Source organism: Diceros bicornis, chromosome 29 (assembly GCF_020826845.1).
Source record: "Diceros bicornis minor isolate mBicDic1 chromosome 29, mDicBic1.mat.cur, whole genome shotgun sequence".
In the NCBI taxonomy this organism is placed as follows: Eukaryota; Metazoa; Chordata; class Mammalia; order Perissodactyla; family Rhinocerotidae; genus Diceros; species Diceros bicornis.
Window position 1 is genome coordinate 11,391,630 of NC_080768.1, and position 23,226 is coordinate 11,414,855.

A 23,226-nucleotide genomic window follows, 5' to 3' on the forward strand; every position below is an offset into this window, starting at 1 on the left:
TAGCAAGTATGGCCACAGATCCAAAAGGAACACTACAGTCAGACAGAAATGAAGATGGTAAAAAATAAAAGGCACTGGAGGAAATCAAGTTTAATTTTTATTTTAATTAAATATATGTAAAAACAATATACATTATTGGTTAAGTCTATCTTAGCTTGGCTGATTTAAAACCTTTCTAGCCAAGCTGTTTCTAAATTCAACTTAATCCAAAGTTGAATCAAAAGCTCTTATGCTTGAGATTTTCTTCTTTTAGTAACTTGAATACATATTTAATACATACATAACAACTTCAAAAAATAAGTTGTAAAACAAATTGCAAACTGCAATTGTTAAACTGCAGTTGTTAAAATTAAAAATAGAGAATTTAAGTGAAAATAGTATCTATTTGCTAGTAGATCACTCATGCCTCATTAAGTAAATCTAAATTGTACTTTTCCACTTATCTGCTATGACGTAAAGAAATCTTATCTCTTCAAAATCTAATACTTCCATTTAATTGCTTGTAGAAGAAAGAGGGGAAGTGTTAGGAAAAAAGATATTTCCTTCTCTGAAAATATTTCTTTGCTACTTTATCTATTATGATAGAATTAGTTATTAAAGGGTCTTAAGTCTATTTTAAATAGAAAATTACTAATTTTTCTTATGAAAATCCCCCAGCCCCCTTATGGTAGTTAAAAGTTGTCTCACAAAAGTACCCCCTTAAATAAATATTTTAAAAATTACTTGCATCAGAAGTACTTTTTACAAAAATGTTTGAAAATATAAACATATTTTTAGGGGCATGATTATCAGATGAAGGAACCTATAAAGGGCCTCTAGTTCTCATGTAATCGAAAGTAAGATAAATAAAGTGCTATTAAGTTTTTCAAAATAATTTTTCTTAATATTTGTAATAAAAAATATCCTTGAGTGAGAATCCTTCTTAATTTAGTATGTTTCAAATTCAATTTTAAATTTAATCCTACAATAAAAAATAGCAACATATATGTGAGGAATGAGTAAATAAGGAAGCAATAAAACAAGTACCCCTGATCCAACCATTCAACTTAGCAATATATAAGAACTATTTATTTATTAAATATAAGTTTAAGAACTATATCATACAGGATTTTTTCTGCCTGTTGTCCCACAATTTTTATGCTCTTGTTTCCATTCACCTAAGGTATAAACACTACCCAGATTTTTTTTTAAGCATACAATTGCTTTATTTTATTATAAAAAATAGTTATTACCTCTTTATAGATTACTTGATTTATTGTTTGGGGACATTATAAATATGATGTCGTACTCAATGAATTTTTCAATGACTAGCTTTTTGTAATTGGCATTATTTTTAATTGCCTTATTTTATTTCACTGTGACTATGACTCTTAAAATCTATTCTCCTATTGATGATCATTTGAGTTGTTTCATATGTTTGGTTTAAAGAATAATATTGCTACAACCTTGTTTTATAAATGTCACAGGTGAACATATGATAGAGCTTCCCCAGCAAATATACAGTGATGATTGAATGTTCTGTGTTCTAGTTACAAATGTAGGGCCTTTTTAAAATCATGCAAATTGTTTTCCAAAGTAGTTCTACCAATCCACATTTCCTCCACCAGTGACTAAGAGTTATAATGGTTCCACGTTTTCAGCAGAACCTGTTTTTTCCAGAATATTAATTTCTGCCAGTCTGGCACACACAGAAAGGAACAATTATGGTTTAGTTTTACATTTACTGAATCATTAACAACATTGAGCACTTTTGATATGTTTCTGACCATTATGTCTTCACTTCTATTTTACATATGTTATATATGTATATATATTATATATTGTATATGATATATTATATATTATTATACATATATAACATATTTTTGTATTTTATATAATACACATAGTATATTACAATGTATATGTATATGTTTTATTTACTATATATTTTTATATTTACTATACATAGTAAATATATATGTATTTTTATATATAGTAAATATAAATATATAATATATTTAATATATTTATATTTAATATATATATTTATATAATATAAACATATTGTAACATATATTAAGAATATGTGTACAGGTATAGATATACATGTATCTACATTATATATACCTTATTGGATTGTTTATCTTTCGGATATTGATATACTGATATTTGAAGTACTTTATACTTGCAATATACTAATTATTTGTCATTTATATGTCTGCTGACTATTATATCTTAGTTCATGACTTGCTTTTACTTCTTCATATTGCCTTTTTATGAGCCGATACTATTAGTTTTGATGCATTTTAATTTTTCATTGTAATCACTTTTATATAGTACCTTTTGAGTTTTATTTAAGAAAAACTTATATACTTTAAGAGTGTATATACATTTTTTTCTTTTAGAATAGTTTTAGAACTATAAACAAGTTGTGAAGATAGTATAGAGTTCTCATATACCCCACAAATAATTTCCTCTATTATTAATATAATGCATTATTATGGTATATATATCACAATTAATGAACAAATATTGATGCATCATTATCAACTGTATTCCATACTTTATTCAGAATTACTTTATTTTTACCTAATTTTCTTTTGTATGCCAAGATCCCATCCAGGATGCAATATATTTAATAATATAGCTTAAGCTCTTCTCGACTGTGACAGAGATTCGTACTTTTCTAATTTTTAATAACTTTCACAGATTTGGTAGCGTTGGTTTGGTGTTTCGTAGAGTTTCCATCAACTAAGATTTGTCTGATATTTACAGCATGATTATATAAGGGCTACTAGTATTTGGGAGGAAGACCACAGGGGTAAAGTGTCATTCTCCTCTATCAGATCAAGGGTGACTATTAACATGACTTATTGCTTACTGATGTCAACTTTGATAACCTGGCTGAAACAGTGTTTACCGAATTTCTCCTCTTTAAGTTAACCTTTTTTCTCCCTTTCCCTACCGGTCTCTTTGGAAAGAAGCATTCTGTATTGCCCACACGGAAGGAGAGGAAAGTTATTCTCCACCTCCTTGAGAGTAAAGTATTTATATCCATGATTTGCAATGTTTCCGCATGAGAGATGTGTTATGCTTACAGAGCGGTTTATTTTTCATTCATTTATATTAGCATGGACTCATTTTTTTTTTTATACTTTGGGTTATAATCTATACTCTATTTATTTTCTTGCTCAAATTATTCCATCTTCAGTCATTGGGAGTTTTGTCAGTAGTTCCTGTCTTCCTTTGATATAGCTCATCCTTTCATGAGGCATGTGTGTGTGCGCCTTACTATCACATTAAACGTCTTACTTAAACTACTTCTTATTCTTCTTCAGCATTTTGGTTCTTTGCTTTTCCACGTAGTTTTAAAAATCAGCCTTTCCAGTGGTGTAAAAATTCAGATTGGAATTTCCTTGAAATCTGAAGGTCAGTTTGGGAAGAAGTAATATCTGAGTTACAATTCACGAATTTTCTATAAATATATTTATTTAATTAGGAATATGTAAGATCACACAATAAAATTTTAGAATTTATCCACAAATGGATTGTTCATGTTTTGCTAGTTGCATCCCCAGGTAGCTGATATTTTTGTGGAAATTACAAACACTTTCTGTTTTAAATTCCACTTCATCTCTGTTGCTGCTGTGTATCGAGAAACACTGGAAGGGCAGACTGAGTTCTGGCCTGACAGTGTGAGGAGCTCTGTGGACCTGCTTCCAGTGAAACTAGTGAAACTGTTTAAAAAAGAACAATAACCATTTAAAGCCTATGGAAATCATCCTAAGGGTAAATATCTAGAATAAATTTGAAGAAAATCTATATAAATTTGATAAGAAAGTTGAGAGTCTGTGGTATTTGAACCAAGACTGCTCCCTGCCACCTCGCTCCCAGCTCAGTAAAGCACATACTCCACTCGACTGCTGCAGACAAGGGTACAGGGCTCCTTCTCCCATGAGCTCCTAGTTAAAGGGCTTTCTTCCCAGAGGAACAGGATATCAGCCTTTCTCATTCTGCCCCACCTACCTGCAGCTGAGGCTAAGTACTGGGCAAGTGGTGTTGACAAATGGAGATTCCTTATTCCACCTCATTCAACTCTTGGATCAGAGGCTTTGCCTTGGGTGCAGTGAGCTAAGAAGACTGGCCCTGATCACCCTTACCCTGGCTCCTAAAGCAGTGGTTCAAAACCAGAAAAAGCAAGCTGAGAGGTCCGCAAGATGCTGCCTCACCCTCCGCTGAGTGCTCATCCCCTAGAGCAGGGGTTTCACTTGGTGACTCAGAGAGAAGCTTGCCATTGTGCCCAACCACAGATGGAGAGTACTGGCTCACAGATTTTTCCTGGGGAGAGAAGTAGCCCAATAAACAGATACCTCCTGATCTCTTCAAAAGACCTGACTTCATTTGAGATACAGCCTGGATAATGTCAACCAACGGGTACTCTTAAGAACAGTGAAGGTTGTGGTGAAAGAGAATTGGGGATAGACTTAATACACAGGCTAAACTGTAGGCAGTCTAGTTTGCAGAAGAGAATTGAAGAATAGGGCTGCTCAGAGGAGCCCTACCGGAATCAGAACAAATATCAAACAATGACCTCAAAAACTATTCTCTCATATGAGCCATAATTTTATTGGTTTGTAGAGTAATTTATGCCTCCAGGACATTGCTTAAAACAACTGTGCAATTAACAGGCAATTAGGGGATTTTAAAGGTTTGGTGCGTTCCTGGAAAGAGAGAAGGAGATCACCACCAAAACCACTGTCATCCTAGGGTGAATGTAGGTATATGCAAAGCTGCGCTTCCCTGAAACGAAACATCTGATGCAAGGCCGGCCCCATGGCTTAGCGGTTAAGTGCGCGCACTCCGCTACTGGCGGCCTGGGTTCAGATCCCGGGCGCGCATCAACACACCGGTTCTCCGGCCATGCTGAGGCCGTGTCCCACACACAGCAACTAGAAGGATGTGCAACTCTGACACACAACTATCTACTGGGGCTTTGGGGTAAAAAAGGAGGAAGATTGGAAATAGATGTTAGCTCAGAGCAAGTCTTCCTCAGCAAAAAGAGGAGGACTAGCATGGATGTTAGCTCAGGGCTGAGCTTCCTCACACACAAAAAAAAGAAACATCTGTTGCTTAACACTTAGGGAGGAAAAATAGGCTTTGCAAAAATAATGCTGCCAAACACTGAACAAATAAACAAGCAAATAACAATAACAAGCCCTGGAGGGAGGAACTAATACCTAGACTTGCTACAACATATTATGTAAACTTTCCAGCTTCCAACAAAAGATTCCAACAAAGAAACGAAAGTATGACCCAAACTCTGGAAAAAAAGCAAACAACAGAAATTGCCTGGGAGAATGACCAGATGTTGGATTTATCAAAAAAAAAATACTTCAGGGGCCAGTCCCGTGGCGCAAGTGGTTAAGTTCACGGGCTCCGCTGCAGCAGTCCAGGGTTAGCCGGTTCAGATGCTGGGCACATGGCGACATACCGCTTGTGAAGCCATGCTGTGGCGGCGTCCCATATAAAGTGGAGGAAGATGGGCATGGATGTCAGCCCAGGGCCAGTCTTCCTCAGCAAAAAGAGGAGGATTGGCTGATCTTCCTCTCCCCCGAAAAAAACCATACTTCTAAATAGCCATTATATGGCTATATATGCTCATAGAACTAAAGAAAATCAAGATTAAGGAAGTAAAGGAAGATATGATGACAAGTTGCATCAAATAAAGAATATCAATAAAGAGATAGAAACTGTAAAAATAAATTAAAATAACAAATATAAATTCTGGAGTTAAAAAGTACAATAACTGAAATTTTACAACTCACTAGAGGACTTCAACACTAGAATTGAACTCCGAGAAAAAAAAATATTGCAAATATGAAGATTGGTCAATAAAGATTATGCAAGCCAAGAGCAGAGAGGAAAAAAAAAAAAGAAGAATGAAGAGAGCTTCAGCGAAATGTGGAACCCTGTTAAGCCCACCAACGTACGCATGAGAGCACCAAAATGAGAGGAGAGAGAGAAAAAAGCAGAACAAATATTCAAAGAAATAATGTCTGAAAATTTTCCTAGTTTATTGAAGGACCATAAATTACATATCCCAAAAGCCCGATGAACTCCAAGTAGAATAAACACAAAGAGATTCACAAAAAAGCACATCATCGTAAAATGCTGAATATCAAAGACAAGGAAAATCTTGAAAGCAGCCAAAGAAAAATGACTCATTGCTGAGGGAAGCCCAACAAGATTAACAGCTGTATCTTCAGTGTGAAAATTGGCAGCTAGAAAGCAGTGAGATAAGGAATTCTAAGTGCTCAGAGAAAAAACTACTCAAAGAATCCTACATTCAGCAAAGCTGTCTTTTAAAAATGAAAATGAAATAAAGGCTTTCCTAGACGAGCTAAAACTGGGACATTGTGCTAGTAGATCTGCCATATAATAAATACTTGAGGAAGTTCTTCAGGCTAAAAGCAGGTGACTCCAGATGGTAATTAAAATCTGTAGGAAAAAACAAGGAACATCAGTCAAGGTAATGGTATAGTTATAGAATATAATTTAAAGGCATATTTTTTTCTCTTTTCTTCTCTTAATAGTTTTAAAAAGCAATTGTATGAAATAACATGCACATAATGTATCGTTTGGCCTATAACATACACAAATGTAACATGTGTAATATATTTGCCAATAATAGCACAAAGGTGTTGGGTGGGAGAAAAGCTGTATTGGCTAAGAAAATGACTATAGATGTTAAAGTGATAAATATAACAATGTATCGTTGGAATTACAACAATAACAGATGTAATCTGTATAAAAATTATACCACAAAAAGAGACAAAAGTGAATAAAGCTATATAAGAGACAATATCACTGGAATTTGGCTAGTATAAATCTGTAGCTGATTCTGATAAGTTAAGATGTATGTGGTAAACCCTAGAGCAACCACTGGAAAAAAATTTAACTCAAAAAAGTATAGTGAAAAAATCAGTAAAGAAATCAAAATACTACAGTAGGAAATGTTCGCTTAATGCAAAAGAAAGCAGTAAATGAGGAATAGAGGAACAAGCAAGACATGACACATAAAGACACTAAAGTAAAATTGAAGATGTGTCCAACTATATCAATGACAACATTAAATGTGAGTGGATTTAACAATCATTATCATAAGGCAGAGATTGTCAGACTGAATTAAAAAGAACATGTTATAACTATATGTTCTCTACTGGGGACACAATTTAGATTTAAAGATACAAATAAATTGAAAATTAAAGGATGGGAAAAGACAAATCATGCAAATAGCAACTACAAGAAAGATGGCGTGACTGTATTGATATCAGACAAAATAGACCTTAAAACAAAAAATCTTATCAGAGACAAGGGACATTTTATAGAAATGAAAAGGTCAATCCATCAGGAAGATATAACAATTATAATTATATATACATCTAATAATACATCCCCAAAATACTTGAAGTAAAAACTGACAGATAAGAAGAGAGAAATATATAATTCAATAATAGTTGAAAACTTCAATATCCTACATTTAATAATGGATAGAATCATAAGACTGAGGAGCAACAAGAAAATAGAAGATATAAAGAACACTATAAACCAACTGGAGCTAATAGACATTGATAGAACTATCAACCCATCAACAACAGGGCATTCATTTCAGGTGCCCAAGGAACATTCTCCAGGGTAGACCATATGCTAGGCCATGAGACAAATTTCAATAAATTTAAAAGGATACAAATAACACAAAGTATGTTTTCTGACTGTATGAATAAAATTAGAAACAACAGAAGGAGAAAAATTGGGAAACGCACAAATATGTGGAAATTAAACAACATATGACTAAATATCAATGGGTCAAAGAATAAATCAAAAGGGAAATCAGAAATTACTTTAAAATGAATAAAAACGAAGACAATAAATAGAAACTTTTTGGAGGTAGCTAAATCAATGCTTTATAACTATAAAATATCTATATTAAGAAAAAGAAAGATCTCAAGTCAATAACCTAAACTTCCAACCTTAAGTGCTGGATGAAGAGAAACAAAGCAAAACTCAAAGCAAGCATGAGAAAAATATAATAAATATTAGAGCAGAAAATTAGTAAAAAAGAGGATAGAAAAATCATAGAGAAATGCCAACAAAATTGACAAACATCTAGCTAGATTGATGAAGAAAAAAGGAGAGAAGACTCAAATTTCTAGAATCATAAATGGAAGAAGGGGCATTGCTATTGACCTTACAGAAATAAAAAGATAATAAAAGAATGCTATGCATAACCATACACTAACAAATTAGATAACCCAGATGAAATTGACTAATTCTTAGACAGACAGAAATTAGCAAAACTGACTCAAGAAGAAATAGACAATCTGAGTAGATCTATTATAACAAGTGAGGGATTGAATTTGTAACAAAAAAACTACACATAAAGCAAGTCTAGGCCCAGAAGTTCTCACTGCTGAGTTCTATCAAAGATGTAAAGAATTAATGCCAATTCTTCACAAACTATTCCAAAAAGTAGAAGAGGGTGCACTTCCCAACTCATTTTATGAGGCCAATGTTATAAGGCCAGTGTCTGATACCAAAACCAGACAAACACAAGACAAAAAAATAAACACACAGACCAACCTTACAGATGTAATATTGATTACATTAGTATACTACATTAATTATATATTTCTTATATAGTACATATAATATATTAATTATAATTAATTAATCTTACAAACTTATCGTTGATTACATTAATATATTCCATTAATTATTTTTATTACTTATATATTATATATTAATTATATTCATTAAGAATATTAACTACATAATACATACATACTCTTATGAGTATGGCTGTAAAAATCCTCAACAAAATACTAGCAAACCAAATTCAGCAACATACAGAAAAAATTATATACAAGGATCAACTGAGATATCCCAGGAATGCAAATTTGGTTTAAAACTCAAACATTAAATAAGGTAATACATCGTATCAATAGAATAAAAGACAAAAATCTCATGATTATTTCTCTAATTTCAGTAAAAGCATTTGGCAAAATTCAATGTCTTTTCATGATAAAAACCCTCAACAGGGCTGGCCCCGTGGCTTAGCGGTTAAGTGCGCGTGCTCCGCTACTGGCGGCCCACGTTAGGATCCTGGGCGCGCACCAACGCACCACTTCTCCGGCCACGCTGAGGCCGCATTCCACATACAGCAACTAGAAGGATGTGCAACTATGACATACAACTATCTGCTGGGGCTCTAGGGGGAAAAAAAAAAAAAAGGAGGAGGATTGGCAATAGATGTTAGCTCAGAGCCGGTCTTCCTCAGCAAAAAGAGGAGGATTAGCATGAATGTTAGCTCAGGGCTGATCTTCCTCATAAAAAAAAAAAAAAAAACCCTCAACAAACTAGCAATAGAAGGGAATTTCCTCAACCTGTTAAAGGGCATATATGAAAAACCCACAGCTAACAGACTTAATGGTGAAAGCCTGGATGCTCTCCTCCTAAGAGGGAACAAAAAAAGGATGTCAACTGTCACCAATTCTATTCAACATTGTACTGGATGTTCTAGCCAGAGCAATTAGGCAACAGATAGAACTAAAAGCTATTAATATCAGAAAGACAGAAGTAATACTATCTCTATTCACAGATTTCATAATTTTCTATATAGAAAATGGTAAAGATTTCCCTAAAAAACTATTAGAATGAATAAACAAGTTCAGCAGGTTTTCAGGATATAAGAACAATATACAAAAATCAATTGCATTTCTTGGTAGTTGTAACTCGATATGCAATAGCATCAAAAACAATAAAATATTTAGGAATATATTTAGCAAAAGAAGTGCAAAACTTATTCTCTGAAAACTATTAAACCTTGTGAAATAAATTAAAGAAAATGTAATTGGGAAAATACTCTATGTCCATGGATCAGAAGACTTAACATTGTTAACACGGCAATATTCCTCAATCTGATCTACAGAGTCAACATAATCCCTCTCAGAATCCCAGACGACTTTTTGCAGAAATTGACAAGCTGATTTTAAAGTTCATATGGAATTGCAAGGGACCCAGAAAAAAAGTCAAAACAATCTTGAAAAAGAAGACTAAAGTAGGACTCACACTTCCTGATTTCAAAACTTACTACAAAACAATGGTAATCAAGACTGTTCAGGGCCGGCCCCGTGGCTTAGCAGTTAAGTGCTCTCGCTCCCCTACTGGCGGCCTGGGTTCAGATCCTGGGCTCACACCCACGCACTGCTTCTCCGGCCATGCTGAGGCCGTGTCCCACATACAGCAACTAGAAGGATGTGCAACTATGACGTACCACTATCTACTGGGGCTTTGGGGAAAAAAAAAGGAGGAGGATTGGCAATAGACGTTAGCTCAGAGCTGGTCTTCCTCAGCAAAAAGAGGTGGATTAGCATGGATGTTAGCTCAGGGCTGATCTTCCTCACAAAAAAAAAAGACTGTTCAGTACTGGCACAAGGATAAACATATAGATCAATAGAATAGAATTGATAGCACGGAAATAAACCCACACATCTACTGTCAACTAGTATTCAACAAGGGTGGCAACACCATTCAATGGTGACAAAACAGTCTTCAACAAGTGGTAGTGGGATAACTGGGCATCCAAAATCAAAAGAATGAAGTAGGATCCTTACCTCCAACTTAATCACACTGCATTCTGTCTGTTACTTATGGATTTGGTTTCTTTTTTTCTCTTTTTTGTGAGAAGGACTAGCCCTGAGCTAACATCTGATGCCAATCCTCCCCTTTTTTCTTGAGGAAGACTGGCCCTGAGCCAACATCCATGCCCATCTTCCTCTATTTTATATGGGACGCCACCACAGCATGGCTTAACAAGTGGTGTGTCTGTGCCGCCCAGGATCCGAACCTGCGAACTCCGGGCCGCCGCAGTGGAGCGTGCACACTTAACCGCTTGCATCACCGGGGTGGCCTCTTGGTTTCTTCTTATTTTGGGGGGGTGGGAAGGATTTTATGATTACTTGTATGACTGACTCAAAGTTTCTTAAATTTATCAAATGTCTATTTATGTATTTTTTGCTATTGCTGAGTTTAGGAGTCTATATCTTCTCATTAAATCCATCTTGTCAATTATGTTCTTTGATTCTATATGGTGTCTGTGGCTGTTTTTGACCATATGCTCACATGTATGCCCAAGGGGTTAATTATCTGTGAAAGTTATTTTCAAATTTCTCACTATATTTATGTATTTCTTAATTTCTTTATGTATTTCTATCAATTTTCAATTTACGTATCTTGAACATACGTTATTAGATGCATAAAAGATCAGCTACACAAATTTTCACTTGATTGGTGTTTATATGACATATTTTGTTCCTACTTTTAATGACATATCTTTTTTTGTTTATACTTAGTTGTATTCCTTGTAAACAGCTGTATTTTTCTTAATCTACTCTGTGAATGTAAATTCAGTAAATCCAGAATTCTGTATATTTACCTTTATTTTAAGTAGTATTGTTTTTGGACTTTTTTCTACACTCAAATTATGAACATCTTATTTGTCCTATGTTTCTTATATTTCTTTTCTCTTTTCCTGTTTTCTTTTCAATCGAACTATTTTTCTCATTTTATATTTTTACATTCATTGCCTTGAAACATATACATTCTGTCTATATTCTGTAGTTGTTTTTGTAATGTCAACATGGATACTTAAATTGTATCAGTCAGGGTTCAGTTCCTGAAAACAAAACCATCCAAAATATATTTAAGGAGCAAAAGACATTTAATACAAGAACTTGGTGCTTATAAAATTATTGAAAGCACTGAAGGAATATTCTCCAGATGCTGTCACTGGAACTCCTGCGAAAACAGTTCATGCCATTGTGTAGTTGTCCTCCAGGTATCAGGAAGCCATTGTTTTACACTGTGCCCATGACCACTGCTGCAATTACCCCTGGACATACATGAATATGGAATAGTGAATCCAGCCACTAGCCAGCAGATACAGAAAAAAGCAACAGGAAATTGACATTTCTGTCTTCCCTAACTTTAGTTGCTGCATCGTAGTGATAAAACTCAATTATAAAACCCAACATCATCCTGCATAATATAATTTAATCTTGCTATTGCAAGAGAAAACATGTTCACTCTCTCTCCAAAAAGACAGGCTAAAGTCTCACCAGCCACTCTACCTGTCTTGTTGGACTTCAGTCAATTCTAAACTTGAAATACTGATGGGTTCTCTGTCTCTTGGGGACTTGGTTTTCCTTGACATCTCTTTCTACCCTGACCCAACAACATGCCAAAACTGGATTCTCAATTTCTCTCCTTTGCCAAGGAGGTCAGAGCTTTATTTGAACATCTCTTGTCTTCATTGAAATTCTCCTTAGGGCTAATATCTGCAATTTTTCCAGCCATGTGAGATTACCTGGATATTCCTTATAGAAAAGTGTTGTGCAAACTATTGGGACTAGAAATCAATCTGACTTCTTTCTATCATTCAAGGTTAACCACTGGTGATATTTGCATTTTAGTGCAAATTGCTTAATATGCCAAAAAGTCGTTTCTTTGGATCAGAGCTCTTTTTTTGTTTTATGCTTCACTGCCTTTTGCACTGGAATAAATTTGTCTTAGATATTGAAGAAAAGAGTTAGTGAAACATTTTCATTGAATACTGATCTCTACTATGATGATTGTGGACAATTCCCACTTCAGTATTTATGAGTCCAGTGGCCATGTGATTCACTCTGACCATTGAGACATACCTACTTTTTAGTGAGAGCTTATTAGGAAATGTTTCTTTCTTTCTTTTTCCCCCAATAAACAGGGCAGACATAGATGGTTCTGCCCTCCTTTCTCTATCTTTCTGTCTTGAAAACGAATGTGTTTTTTTGGAGCAGGAGCAGTCATCTTGTGAACAAAAAGTAGCAAGCATGGAGGAAAAAGCCATCACACTCTGCGTGGGAGAATCCAGTGAGACACAAATGCTGGCGTCTTGGATCAGCTGAATTGATGCACAAGCAACATTTACGTCTAGACTTTGTGCTATGTTAGGAAAAATAATACTTATTTTTTCAGCTATTGCAAGTTGGATTTTCTGTCACTTGAATCAGAACACATTCTTAGCTGAATCAAAGCCAAATAAATTGGCTTACTGGATCTGCATATGTAAATGTTTACTTATATCTTTTAAAAATTTTTAAATAAAAACCAAGCATGAACTCGCATTTTAGAACCAATATCCACTTTCTCTAAATAAACTATGAATATGTACATATTCAATATTCCTACCTTCTATTGTGGATTGCCAGATATTGATATGAGATGCATCTACATGTAACATTCAAGAACTCCTCTGGAATGTTTTTGTTATTGATTGGAGTTGCATTATTAGTTTGTCCATAAGATACATTTATTATATATTTCTTTTTTTCCTGTTGAATTTAGTAAAATGTATTAATTTATATAAGACAAATGAGAAAACTTTTAAAAATAAGAATACTATATTTTTCATAAGGTTAAAGGCTATATACATTTTTTGGCTACATAAATAAAAGATATATCCTGAGAAAATCTCATAGAGATTATACTTGGGAACAGAGTGAACAGGGGGGCTGTGGAAAGCAGGCTTTGTAGTGCTAAGAGGGTGGGGTGTCCCCTGGTTCCTGCAGGAGGATGTGCTTGGCTTGTTTGAATAATTCCAAGGACTGGCAGGGAAATGAAACCTGCCACTCAAAGATAAACAGAAATGGTGCCTGTTCCCATTCAACTGGGAGGGTAGTTTGGCGAAGGAGCCCTTATCCACAGGAGCAAAATTGGGAAGGGAACTTGTGGTTAGGACACTTGAGATCCTCCCAAGTTTAATCAGATGTTAAGGCAGCACATAGTATTTCACCTTATTTTCAAGACTTATACCATAAGGGCCAGCTACATAATTTGCAGGGTCCAGAGCAAACTGAAATTGTCGAATTCCTTGTATGAAAACAGTAAAACAGTGTCTTTAAAGGTACACATAAACCTGTTCCTTTCTTCTGTTGCCTCATTCTCTTGACTTACGGTGTTTTATGTTTGCTATTTAATTTTGTTCTAAGTAAATAAAAATTAACATTTTAAATTATTAGTATGAATTTTTACTGTTCATTGTTCATCTAAAACAATGCCAATTTTAAATGCAAATATAAAAGCATTTAACTCTTACGCAAAATTAAATAATTTATATTTGGGGCTCATCTTGGAGGGTGCATCTAACAGGCCAGAAAAGAAAAATCACAGGTCAGACTCATGAGGGCAGAAGGAGGAAGACAGGCTCCCTCCAGGGAAGAAGCTGGCTGAAAGAGCACTCCAGGCAGGAAGATAATCTCAAGACGAGGACAGACCCTCACAGTTGCATGGGGACTTCCCCCTGTAATGTGCAGTGTGCACTCCTGCTAGCCACCAAACTGATGTTCCACACCTCAGCTAGGGAAGGGTCTGGGAAATCTGAGCCAGGAGTTTGCCTTTCTCATGAGCCCACCATCCCAACCCATGGCAGATGGATGGCTCCTAAGGATCTTTAAACATCTGTACTGGGACATACTAGTTATCTGAGTGGGGGTGGGTGAGAGACTTAAGGCCATCAAGATGCCACCTGTGGATAGCTGCTCACCAGATGCATGCTGGTGCTTCCAGCCTATGTGGATGGAATGCCATTCCTTGCTCTGAGATGCTGCGGAGTGCAAGCGCCCAATCCAGCCCTCCCCACACTCAGATCCGGGCCTCTGTCAGTGGTGGAGAGCAGCCACTGTCATTTTGTAAGACAGTGAGAGGGAAGGCCCGGCAGGGCTAGGGCACCAGGGAATGAGAGTCAGGCTGCTGAGAAGTCATCCTGGAGTGATGGCAGAAAGAGAGACTGCAGGTCAGCTGAGTCTCCACACCTCCAGTTCACGTACTATTGGCCCATCTGACTACCATCTAACTTCACTTACAAAAAACAAATTCAGATTTCAAGATAGCAAGGGCAGAGCATTAAACCTCAAGCATGGGGCCCTGTGAAACTGCACTGGTAGCATGGCCATGAAGTTGGCCCTGACAAAATGTCGGTAATAAAGGATCCAATTCCAAGTATTGCACAATGCAGTCCAAGGAGCAATCTGCCCGCCACGCGGGCAAGGTGGTGGCTCTAGGAAAATCAGGTAAGAAAGAGGGAAGTACAATTAGACAACAGGAAAATGATTAATGCCTTTATATATTTTGACCTTGGCGATAATGGACTTTACCTATTGAACCAACAAGTCATCAAAGGCTACTTCCCATAGTAGGAGAGAGACTCTACTTTAGGTGAAAATCTAAATCGGTTGTTTATTGTCGGTCACGCCCAGGTGGTAGAGTTCATTGTAACTGCATATGTGTCCGAAGGCCTTTTTGACTGATGTGAGAATAGGATTGATAAGGATATATAAACACTGTCTTGCAGTAAGTTTTAGTGATTTAATTCTTCTTATAAATCCAAACAGCAATGTGATTGCAGGCCATCAACACGCCTCAGGGTGTCTTAGAGGTGTGCATTATTTGATGATAGGTAGTAACAGAATCCCTACTTCCAACTGCAATATTTTCCAGATTTCTGCTTTAGTAGCACCCTGCATTTCCAAATATCACCATAAAATCTCCCATCCCCAAAACACCAGCAAAGCACTGCCATGAAACATAATGAAAGAGCAGTTTATACTGTTATATTTACCACAATTCAAAGCTACCCGTTTCCAGAGATCTTATTTTTCAGTAAGCTCTTGGTCTCTTGTGACCCAAAGGAAGAAGCTGTGGTCACTAAATGGTTTTAGATAAGTCCTGGTACTTGTGTTGTCTTAGCATTGTTAATGCGGGGGAACCAATCTATTTGGCATAAAGTATAGAAAGTTATTATTTATTTAATCAATTACTTGTGCACTCCAGAAATAGTTATTGAGTGACTACTATGCTTTACGCACTGGAGATACAACAGTGAACAAGACAAAGGACCTGCTCTAATCAGTAATACAGCCTTATAGGTGCAAACAGATAACACATGTAAATAAGTAAATAAATAAGTACTACTATGTCAGATGAGAAAAGCACTCTGAAAAGAAATAAAGCAAAATTAATGGGGACTAAGCAGGTCAAGGATTGTTTATTATTATTATTTTTTTGTGGTGTTCAGGGAATGCTTCACTAATTGGGTGGCTCTCGAGCAAAGATCAGACAGCAGCTGAGAAGTACCTCACAGGTAGTGGGGAATGAGCTTTCCAATAGAAAAACCACAAGTGGAAAAATGAGGGAGGAACATGCTTGACTGTGTGAACAGCAGCAAGACAGCCAGTGTGATAGTAACATAAGGAGGAAAGAGATGAGTAGAAGAAGATGAAATTAGAGAGGTAAGAACAGTCAGATCTTGTAGGATTTTGCTGTCTGTTGTAAAGAGTTGGACTTTTTTTGTGTGTGTGTGAGGAAGATCAGCCCTGAGCTAACATCCGTGCTAATCCTCCTCTTTTTGCTGAGGAAGACTGGCTCTGAGCTAAAAGAGCTGGACTTTGACTAAGAGTGCATTGGAGAGTTGTCAGAGGAAGAGTAACAATATGTGACTCATGCTTTTGAGAGGATGATTCCAGTTACTGTGTCCCGAATGGACTGCAGAATGGTAAATGCAAAAACAAAAACAACAAAAAAACATATCCACCTCTTGCCTGAATGAATGCAATTGTCTCTAAACTGGAAATCTAAAGTAGGGGACCAGTACTCGAGGTGTTGAGAATTGATCAGATGCTGGATATATATTAAAGGAAGTGCGAACAAATTTGATAAAGAAATATGTGTCAGACGTGAGTGAAAGGGAGTAGTCAAGGGTAATTGCAAGGTGTTTGTGTTGAAATATTAAGAATAGAATTACCATTTAGGGAGTGGCTAAGAACAAGTTTGTGGAGGGTGGGCAAAATCCATAGTTCAGTTTTAGACGTGTTAGCTTTGAAATACCTCTTTGTTTTGCAGGAAGAGATCCAGTAGGAAGCTGAACATGAACCAGCTAGGTTTAGAGGAGACGTCTGGGACGGAAATAAACATTTTGGAATCATCAGCCTAGAAATGAGACCGGAAGTGATCAACTAGGGACTTTTCATAAATAGAAAAGAGAAAGCCCCTGAAGATTTGACTCTAGACCTCTGCAACATACAGAGGAGGAATCATCAGAGGAGACTGAAAACAAGTAGCCATTTGTAGGAAGATAAGCAGGAACGCACTGTACTAGAAATAAGCTAACAAAAACAGCGTTTCAAGAAATACAGAAGGCTCAACTTGTTCAACCACTGATTACAATGAAGAAAGAGAACTAACCAGTGGATTAAGTATCAAAATGGTTAACAAGGGTTGTTCGTGTAGAATATTGGGAAGAAAAGCATGAATGTAGTGGTTTAAATGGGAAAGGAGATTTGGAGATCTTGATCTTAACCTGTTTTGATAGGTTTTGCTGTACCAGTGAGAATAGAAACTGGTCAGTAGCTAAAAGAAAATTTTGAGATGTTGAAGATTAGATAAGGGCCCCTCAAAGATATGCACATCCAAATCCCCAGAAACTAGAATTATGTTACTTTCCACGGCAAAGGGACTTTGCAGATGTGATTAAATTAAGGAGGTTGAGATGGGGAGAGCACCCTGCATTATTACCTAGGTGGGCCTAAAGTAATCACAAGAGTCCTCATAGAGGAAGACAGGAGGGTCAGATAAGGAACTCAGGAAGCTCTGTAAAACGGAAAAGGCAAGAAAATGGGTTCCCCTAAAGCCTCCAGAAGGAACACAGCCTTGCAGATATCTTGAATTTAGACCAATGAAACTTATTTCAGACTTCCAATGTTAAGAACTATATATAATAGGTAGAGAAGAGATTTGTATTGGTTTAAGCCACTAAATCTATGGTAACGTGTCACAGCAGCAATAGGAAACATGTTGGGTTCAAAGAAATTTTATATAAACCGTTTATATTTTGAAATAAACCACATATTTAGTAACATATATACCACTTAATAGAAAATATTTTAAAGTAAATATCTGTGTAATTTCAAACCACGTAATGTAAAGATATGGAAAATTCCTAGTAACTTAAAGCTCCTGTTATTCTCCTTGCCAATCAAAACACCATTATTCTCTCTTACGTCTCTCAAAGGCAACCACTGCTGTGAAGTTTAAAATAATTGCTTCAATATTTTCCTTACAGTTTTATGATCTAAAAAGACATACTTTAAAATATAGTTTGGATTGCTCTATTTGAATATTACATAAATGGAGGTATCAGGACACATATTTTGTGTCTACTTTATTGCACTTAATAATTGGTAAAATATTCTTATGTTCTCGCATGTAGAACATCATAAATTTCCATTGATATATGAGATTTCACTGTCTAAATATGCCACAATTGCATGCTGATGAACATTTACCTATTTCCTGGTTATTGCAATTATAAGCAATGTTGCTATACATTTCTGCAGGTTAAATTCCAAGAAACATAATATATGAGTCATAGCTACATGTATGTTCACCTTTATTAGAAAATACAATATGCAAATGCTTTTGAAATATGGTGCCACAAGCAGGGTATTAAACTTCCCTTTGCTTTACATTTTAACCATCACTTGGTATTGCCAAACATACTAGTTTTTGTCCATCATTTTGACACAAAACTTTATCCATTTTTTGGGTGTGTAGTGTTCGTGGCTTTTTGCATTCCCTTAATTACTAATGAAGTGAGAACCGATATTTATATTTTTTCTTGCCAACTTAGATTCCTTCCGCTTCCATTAATTTGTCTTTTTCTTATTGACATGATGGATATCTTTAAGTTTTCTAGATACAAACAAGGCATTTTTTCCCCTCTTTAATGGCATGTTTTAACCATTGGAAATCCAGAACTTTTGAAACAAGACTAGTATAAAAGGAAGTGATAAGAGCAAAGAGCTAATATACTCAAGGTATATTAAGATGTGGCACCAGGATCTATGGATTTCTGATCTGAAGTGTTAATGTGGATAGTATCCTCTGGTGACATGGGCTTGAAATCTGGAGGATTTTAGGTGGGAGAGAGAGAAAATGGTGTGTAAGTTGTAATGAGGAGCAAAGAATATACCTATTCATCTCCATACCCAGTGATTTGCAGAGAACTGGAGAGAAAGTGCCACAAGTTGAGATAAGGGCAGGTTCAGAAACAACATCCTTAGAGAAGAGTCAGGCTTTAGTTAGGGCGAGAACACAGAAGGAACAGCAATAATAAAAAAAAGATTTACTTACGATGAGATGTGAGTTCCAAAAAGTTCAGTGGAAAAGTTTCCGTATTTGAGGAGAGAGAGAACATGGGTTTGTGTTAGTGTTCTGTGGGAACGGCATCTGTAAGGGCATGAGAAGCTGAGATTTGAGAGAAAGTCTGGGATTTGGGGCTTTTTTGTGTGTGTGTGGTAATTGATATAAATATGCAAAAAGGCATGGCGGGTTTAGTCTTGTTCTCTTGAAATTATTTTGCTAGGCCTTAGGGTATTGGGGTAGGTTGATAGGAAAAAGGAAAATTTCCAGGGGCAAGGAGAATGCTGTGAATCCCTCCTTTCCTGCTGAGAGCGGATGGAAGCCAGGAGGGGACGGTGTTGAGAATGTCCATTCTATATTCCTGCTGGTCTTGAGTAAGAGAATTACAAAACTGGATCTCAAGAGGAACACATTTATATAAAAGAATTGGTCATGGGAAAAAAATTCCCAATACTACAAAGAAGAATTTTCTAGAAATGACTAAAATGGAAAAGACATTGAAGATACCCAAGAGAAAATTTTGTTTGCCAGATAGAGATGGTCTGGGAACCAACCCAAGAAACATTGCCTCAGGTTTAGATCGTTTTGGAGGTACAACCAGTCCAAATGTCTTTCAATCAATCACCCTATCTCATTGTAAATCAAGCTAGTCTGGAGGATTGTTCCTTACCATTGATTTTTTGGCAAGTGAAATAATGAACTGCAGGCATGAATCAAGTAGTACATATTTTCTCAGGATCAATAAAACGTGTAGTAGTATGTCTTGCTTTCTGTCGTGTATTTGGGGTCTCATAGGGAAAAATTACGAGAATCATACTGAGAATGAGTTACAATTTTAAAAGGTTTTCTTGTATCTAAACAGGAATGATGAAGGAATCTTTAAACACACACACACACACACACACACACACACACACATATAATAGACACTAAAAACTTCACTTGGGTGGAATCTAGCAGAATCGATGGATGCCACCAAGGATATCTCTTCAGTCTTCCCTGACTTTCAGGGAAGAAATAAAGTTCCACTTTTAAATAGATGTTCTGAGTCATTTAGGGCAAAGGCAAAGGCAGTTCAAATCAGGTGACCCTCTTCTTTATCCAACTAGAAAATGCAGGCAGCAGAGGTGCAATGGTGTGTGGTCCCGGAGAACAAGATGGGGGAAATATTAATTCCTGACATTAGCTGCATAAGTCAAGAATGTAGAATCACACTTTATTCTGATGATTTTCTTCTTTTTGCTCTCTTCTCTCTGTCTCTTTATCTCCCTGTCTTTCTTGATCTCACTCACGCACGTGCACACACACACACACACACACAAACCCACCATACTTTCTGTTTTCTTTCCTGACACGGATGCTTTATATGTTTGGGTGCTAAACTTGGTAAAGTAGTAGAAACATGTGTGACCAAGGACTCTTAACGAAGTCAGCCTGTATGTAAGATTACAAGCACAGCTTTTCCAAAATTTCCCAGAAAGAAATTTGCTTTTATTTCTCTCTTTTTTTTTAAATTTTCATAAAGTTCCAGCAATTTTCTTTTAGGTTGTACTCAGTCAGTGAGCTATAAATTCTTCATTAGAACCCTTTGTATGTCAAACCAATGGTCAATGACAGAGACAGCTGGTGGAGAAAAACTGGCCAAAATATCTAAACTCTTAGGATCTAAACTGGTTGATTTTATTTTTTTATGAGTCAAATAGGGCATTAGCTATAAGCCTTTATGAAAATAGAAATTAAAACTGTAAAACCACCTTCCTATAATCAAGATTATGACCACGTATAAATATGAGGGGTGTTGAATTTTACTCTTCTCTCCATGAATGCCATATAATTTTGTGTGATTTAAGAAACCAGAAGCATCAGCATTACCTGAAAGCTATCCAAATGTGTTTCAAGGAAACAACAGCATGTATATTACCTGGGAGTTTGCTAGAAATGAAGTCTTGGGTTCCAACCCAGTTCTACTTAATCAGATCTGAAGTGTAATAAGATCTCCAGGCAACTTGTTTTCACATTAAAGTTTGAGAAGAGCTGTCATAGAAGATGCAGAAGAACACCTAAGCTACACTGGAGGGAAATAAATGGAGTATTTGAATGATATTTTCTAAGTATATCCACAGTTCTTGAATTTTTAATGAAAATGAGCAGTGCTTTTATTCTGTCAAGATCATATTCCAGAGAAACTATGATCCTGTTGACCTCATAGTACAAAATAATTTACAAAACTGTCTAAGGAAAATGTGACTCAATTTGCTCTTATGACCATTCAGCCATATGCACGTTAATCAAACTGCCTTCCTCCTTATGAATAGAAAATGACCATCAGAATAAATTGTCCCTTCCTCAGAATGAACCATAAAGAAGTTTCTTGAAAGTCTGACACTTGGAAGAAGACTATATTTTCTAGGTCCTCAAAATCTTTCTTATAGTAATAACTCACCACACTGTATTCAAATAGCCAGAAAGATTTAATTCAATTCACTAAATACTTAGTGTATAACAAGAGGAATCAAGGTCCAGATAAAACGTATAGAGTTGCTATGGATTTGGAGGCCTGGAAATAACGATTTTCATGATCATATGTAAAAAATAAACAACAATGAATACTACTATAAAATAGTAAATATTTATTTCATTTATATTATGACCTATTAGGTAGCGAGAGTAGTGAATTTCATGTTTCACTGATTTGAGCATTAAGTGTTGATTTTAGCTACCAATTGCACTAAATTGATAATGGATATGGACTATAAATATAAATATATCTATCATAAACTCTCTTTATGATTTCAATGGTCCATCTCTAATTATCCATTTGTATCACATCTTCCTTATTTATAATTGCAAATCTGTAATTTATGAAAGTTCATACTATGCCAATATGAAAACCACCTAATGATTTTATCATGCCTTCCTTAACATTCTATGATGCCTTAAGTCAATATCACTGCTTAATTTTAAAAGAGATGTACCCAGAAGCTGTCAGTTAAAGATGACACGCTGGTTTATACCTCCGATAAAATTTCAGACTAATAGAGCTTTGCCATGTAGGGAAAAAAATAGTCATTTCTAAATTTAGGAAGCAGTATAAACCAAGGTTGAGGTTGACAAGATTATGGCAAAGAAGGCTATTTGTCACAATAATTGGTAAAGTTAGGGGAAAAAATTCCTTGTGTTATTAAAAAAAAAACACATACACACAAGCTAGCAGCATTTGCAATGAATTTATTTATATTTTCATCTGTGGTCTTTTCTGAAATCTTTGCTTCACATTTCCTTAAATAAGTGAATACATTATCAGTCCAACATTCTTAATTTTATACTCTCAGAACTTGTATCTGTTAATTGGTAAGATTTAGAAAATTGACATCTTTAATTTATATTCAAAATATTTTAAAAAGTAGTTATTTGAAGATATTTTACAGATAAGAGAAATACTTATAGCTGGAGTCTTAAAATATGTTTTTTGATCACATGCCTTAGTGGCTTAGTGGTTAAGCTCACACACTCAGCTTTGGTGGCCCAGGGGTTATGGGTTCAGATCCTGGGCGCAGACCTACACACCACTCATCAAGCCATGCTGTGGCAGTGTCCCATATACAAAAAATAGAGGAAAATTGGCAGAGATGTTAGCTTAAGGTGAATGTTCCTCAAGCAAAAAGAAGAAGATTGGCAACAGATGTTAGCTCAGGGCCAATCATCCTCACCAAAAAAAAAAAAAAAGAAAGAAAATCCAATTAGAATTGTCATAATGACTTAGAAACAATAAAAAATTGAATTAGAGTTATGCAATAGGCATAATTTTTTTTCTAAAATTTAAGTTAAATAAGTTTACTATGGGCATTTACTTATTCATATTCAAGCTTACATTGTTGGAAAATGGAAAATGTAGATTTAAAAAAAAATTTCCAATAGAATCCTGACAGATGAACTAAGTTTCAGTTTACA